We start from the raw sequence: 6,126 nt of genomic DNA, 5'->3' as shown, positions 1-6,126 counted from the left end.
GTGCAAATTTTCAGTTAGGTAGGAAGAATATGTTTTGAGATTGATTGGTCATCAGCTTGACTATAGTCAATAAAAAGGCATTGCATTTTTCTAAGAGTAAATTTCAAATGTATCATTACAAAAAAATGCTAAGTGAGATGATAGATATGCTCATTAGTTTGGTTTAAGTATTCCACATTATATACATAAATCAAAACTTCTCATTGTGTAGCATAAATGCGATACAATTAGGATTTGTCAATTAAAACAATATTAATGGCAAAAATGGTGATATTCTAACTATTGCAATTTCAAGAAGTAATAACTGCCCATTGTCTATGATCCAGGAATCTTATGTCTTCTGTCAAAATATTTGAAACTATGGCAGCAAATTTATTAACTTGCACATAGGATAGACTATCAGATCCTTCACAATTCTTGACATCAGTATGGCAATATTATTTGAGGAAACAAACTGACCACCTGGAGACAGGAGAATACATAGACTCTTGTCATATTAGAAAGCCCATCAGGATAGTTTTTTTTTTTTTTTTTTTTTAAGGGACAGATGTGTATTCTTGATGTGGATTTGCCATTCTTACCTGCACAGATTCAATCAGCAGGACTTTTAAGGGTTTGTATTATGGAATCCAAAGGCAAGGATTTCATGTAACAAAGCACCTGAACAGTGGAAAAGGTATGAGAGTGAGTTCATGATCATAGAATCCACTGGTTAAATCATAGACCAACTGCCCAAAATTAGTTGATTTCATGGAATGCTGGGATAGGTCTGTAGAGCTTCTCAGCCCATTGTCAATTTTATTAAAGAATGAAAGGATGGGATGCCTTTTATATATATATATATATATATATATATATATATATATATATATATATATATATTACAGGCATTGAATCAGAAACCTCAACATGATGTTGTATCCCCAACAGTAAAATTACATAATTTGAGAACCAGGGGTAGAAACAAGAATGACTTATTTTCCTTCACTCCAAATGACACCCTGGGTAATTTGCACAACTCTGGGCTGTGGAGGAATGAATGTTCTGAAATCCAAAAAAGCATGCTCTTACCAAGTGAAACAGCAATGATTCCATTCAATTATAAATTGTAGCTGCCACCAAGGTTTCTAATCCTCCAGGGCTCCCCTTGTCTAAGAATCACAGGCAAAAGTAAGAATTCCCATACTAGCAGGGATAATTGATCTCAGGAAGCAGAAGAAGGTAGGGATGCTTTCACACAACATGGGCACAAAACAGAACTTGTGGAATTCAAATTATCCACCTGGGCACCTCCTGACTCCTGCCTCATTGGACATTTACATGCAGCAACACAGAGATAAGATGGTAATGATCACCCAGCAGAGAGACTCCCAGGAGTAAAGAGTAAGATCAGGACAGCAACCAAGGTTTTCTAAGATGATAGTTGAGCACACAGGTATTTAGGAAGAATTATGTGAGAGAAAAATGCTGAGTACCACCAGTTGTGGCCTGATATCAACTGCAATGACTGAAGCTCTAGTTCATCCCATGTGTTTCTCCTTTCCAAGTTTTCCTCTCAAGAAAAGGGGCCCATAAGAACCACAGAGGAGCTCTCCGCAAACCACTGTGGCGCAAGTGGTAGACAGTGTCCACCAGGAAATGCACGACTCCGATCTCTGGCTTTGGCATGGGACTCTACCAACAAAACTGAGCTGAGGCCAAATGAGCACAGCAGGGACTTCTCTGATGGATCGCTTTTGCTCAAGGACTCCAGATGGGTTTGTCTAAAACTTTCTTCAAACTCTACTGTATCCCACAAATATGTACGATTTTTGGTGTGTTGGTTAAAAATCATCATAATAAAAATTTTTAAACTATATGGCAAGACCCTTCTTTTCTTGCCTCACTTCTTTGTATAGATCAGAACTTTGTATAGATCAGAACTTTGTATAGATCAGAACTTCATTACAGCCTGAGACTTCTCCCCACCTCCTCCAGCTCCTTCTTATTCATTGCATTAATACCATTCCCCTAATTGATTTTTTATACACCTAAGTCCACCATGGTGTCTGCCTCTTTTATTAACTTAGTGTATTAATATCAATATGCACAACAAGAATAAAGACTTTATATTATGTAAAGCCCTACTGATGGTCTCAACCATTGTCTTTCATGAATAAAATCATCAATTCTATGAATTTGCATTACAAATAGAAACTTACTACCCTTTTTCTAATACGTAGCAATTCGGAAGTTCAGTTTTGACAATATTTTATTATGTTTTTTGTTGTTGTTGTTGTTGTTGTTTTGTTTGTTTGTTTTTTGCATCAGGGCAAAGAGTGAAATTTTGTATTAAGAATTGCCTTGAACTACTATTTTGAACACTGAATTCCTCTGAAAATTACCTTTTCCCATAAGCTTGATAATGTTCTTTATCAATCTGGCCTAAGATTGGAAGGTAAATCAGCACGAATACACAAAATGTATATTACAGGAAAACCTTGGGATGACAGTTCACATTGAAGACCAAGTAACATCAAGCCGCATCATACACTTCCGGGACTATCAGAATTTAAGATCAGAAGGAATACCGCCATTCCCACACAATATTGCAAAAGGTATACTTTTCAGATTTAAACCATAGTTTTATAGTTTCAACTTCAAAGGAAATTTCCATATTTCAAAATTCATTCGTGTGTACAAGTGAGGCACTTCTACCCAAACATAGATGGGAAGTGAACAATGGGAAATGCAAAGACACACTAAAAGGCAAGCATCTAAAGAATCTGACAGGTTCTGCAAGCCCCTCCCATAAGCCTGTGAGTTCGTATTGTGTTTAGCATGTCTATCTGTGGAAGGGCATTTTCAAAGACGAACTACGTAAAATCTCATTACAGATCAGCATAGACAGGCAAACACTGGAAATCAATTTTGATGAAAGGAGACAAACTCTGAAATTCATTTAAGTGAAATATTCCTTCTAAAACAGATTCCATTCATTAGTAGACCAATATTACCAAGGTTATCTTCAATCATTGTTCCTTTTGAATTACGTCAATAAGATTTGTTAAAACCTGATTCTGAGCTACGACTTAATGACTTGCATAATGCTCTCCATTTTGCCTTTTAGGCCATAAGCCTAAAATATCCACTACCTGACCCTTTATCTGTGATGGCATAGAGTATGACAGATTCAACAACAGAAATCATATGCCATGTCGATTGTTTTTAATTTTGATGTTGACTATCAGTTCTATTGAGAATAATTTTGGGACATCTTTGAATACAACATGCTGGCGACATAACAGTTGTAAGAGGAAAGATTCTATGAGGACTTTCAGAATCATGACATTGTGCTGCCATAATCCAGCTTCTCTAATCTTAAATCACCTGAAGATATCCTTTGTGGCTGGATGGAAGAGGAGTATTTGAAATTGCAAAACATTTTCCACCATATTAGTGCTTTCAATGCCTCTGATGTATAGTTAATCTTTTAATTATATTGTTGTCTAAATATTTTAGCTGCATTAAAGATAAGCTTAAAATGCAAGAATATGCCAATAACAGCAATCTAGGGGGAAAAAATGACCATGTAGAAATGACAGGTTTGGGCAGAACAGGAAATTATTTACAGATTGTACCCATGTTATTGCCTAGTTATACCAAGTGGTGGATCAGGAAAAAAAAATGAAGAATGAAATAGATATAAGATTTATGCTCAACAGAAAGTTTAATAATATAACATAAAATGAACTCATGCTAACATTAATAATCTTTAAAAGATACAATATTAGAATTACAGTGCACTAATATCGAAGCTTGTAAAATATGCACACTAAAAATAAAGCTTTAAATTAAAAGTAATTAATATTATTTATATTACTCTTCTAGATGGAATTTCAAGACTTATTAAATGTGTAAAACAAATTAGATCAAGATTGTTAACACTCTTTTTATCATTGTAGAAGATAAATGCTTTGTTGGAATTAAATTCATCTCTAACTTCTTCCTTCCGCATGCTAATTAATAGAACAGGATCATGGATTTGTTAATTAAAATAAGATACCTCAGGGAATTGAAATTAATTTTGATATCCTAATAGATACTTTTATATCAATAAATCTCCCAGATGTTTTGTCAGCATTATATAAATGCGGACAAAGGCTTTTTTTTTTTTTTTTTTTTTGCTTGACTTTGGCAAAAGTGAGAGGGAATTATCCATTTTAGACTAATCACAATGCATGAGGTAGATTAATGTAGTTTTTCATTAAGACTAATCTCCATGGATATGTTAGAAATTTCACAATAAGCTTTCAAACACTATATATCTAAGTCATTTGTTCAAATGTGATCCAGTTTAATAGTTACTGAGAGCTATAACCATCTGGCAGATGTTTTCTGGCCTATGTGAAATGAGTTGAGGGGCTCATTTCTGTTTCTATTGAACACATGTCCAGGTCACCAGAAATACCACCACAATTTGCACCCTAATTAGCAATATCAAGCACGTTGTGGGCTGCATGGTAATGGAACATGGGCTACCCTCCAAATTTGGAAATGAGTCTATTCAAACACAAATGGAAATGCCCTTCTGGGGTCAGCATCCAGAAAGCTTGCATTTCTGTGTAGTGTAAATTTCTAAAACCAAAAGAGAATTTTTTATTTTTGCTCAAGGTATTCACGTGCCACTTTCTTTGAAAATATGTTTTTGGTTGTATTGTAAAATATAACATGGATCAAAGAGTGTTGTCAGCATGGTACTGGACATTTTGAGAAAAAACAGACCCCTCCGATCATTTGAAAAAAAACCACAATGCTTCTCCAATAAAATTATTTGTATACATACATATCTGTATACAACGTCAGAGACTTCACAGAATGTCCTTACCCTAGCACAAGTAAAAATGATGTGAAATATAATCCATTTTTTTCACTGTGATTCTTCAGGTAGTATCAGTTGACTTTTCTTTTTCATTGTAATATCAGGTCCAATAAAATTACATTGTAAGAATTTTTAAATGAAAAGATTTAAAAACTCTATGTCACTTCTTTTATATTCTAGCTGGAATGGGATACACACACACACACACACACACACACACACCCCAAGAATTCCAGATGCTTTCATTAGTCAGTGTTTTGTTTGTTTGTTTTTGTTTTTTCTTATATCAGGCTGTATGTGTGAGTCTTTGGTCACATAAACCAGTCCTTTACCAGAAATCACATGGATTTTTTAGGAACCCTTTCTTTTTGTTCACAAATATCAAACACATACTTTGCTACATAGAATGTTCTCTAGAAAAAAAAATAATAATTGCAGAAGTATGAAAATGAAACTCAAGAGAGAATAAGATTTTTCTTTGAATAGCAAATTTACATAATATTTAAATATTAAATGTGAATATTTAATATTTGTGCTATGGTCTAAGTATGAAAATTCATATGGCAAAGCCCTAGTCTTTTAAGGTGATGGCATTTAACCTGTGGAGATTTGGGGGGTTATTAAATCAGGAGAAGGAGCCCCCATGAATGAGATTTGTCCCTTTTAAAAGAGGACTGACACCTCACCCCTTTCACCATGTAAAGAACAAAGAGAAGGTGCCATTTGTAAACCAGAAGTAAGAACCCATCATACATCAAATCTTCCATGCCCTGATCTCGTATTTCTTGGTCTCCAAACGGATGAGATTAAATTTCTTTTATTGTATGCTACTGAGTTTATAGTGGTTTTTTTTTTTTTTTTTTTTCATAGAAACCCAATCAGACTAAGACAGTGGATATGTCACCCTTAGGTAAAAATCCATTCACAGAAACTAACTAACATACATTTGGAAGGAAACGTACACAGAATTCCTGTTCTTTCAATGCTCTGTAAGAGAAATACATAAGGAAATAGGCAAATACAGTATAGTGTAATACAAGCCATGATCGGGAAGAACGAGTTGGATTGGTAACCTCTAAGAGGGATCTGAGAGTCTCGGGACCCAGAGCTGCTGGACAGCCATGGGTGTATTTAATTTGATTCTAAGTCCTGTGTCCAGCATCATAACTGGCCCATAGAAAGGAACATAGCAGAGTTTTAGGATTGATAAAATACAAATTATCATAAAATTATCATTGTGGATGTTGGTGGTGAGGGCAATGTGG

The sequence above is a fragment of the Urocitellus parryii genome, chromosome 2 (assembly GCF_045843805.1).
Source record: "Urocitellus parryii isolate mUroPar1 chromosome 2, mUroPar1.hap1, whole genome shotgun sequence".
Taxonomy (NCBI): Eukaryota; Metazoa; Chordata; class Mammalia; order Rodentia; family Sciuridae; genus Urocitellus; species Urocitellus parryii.
This window is presented reverse-complemented; position numbering follows the sequence as displayed.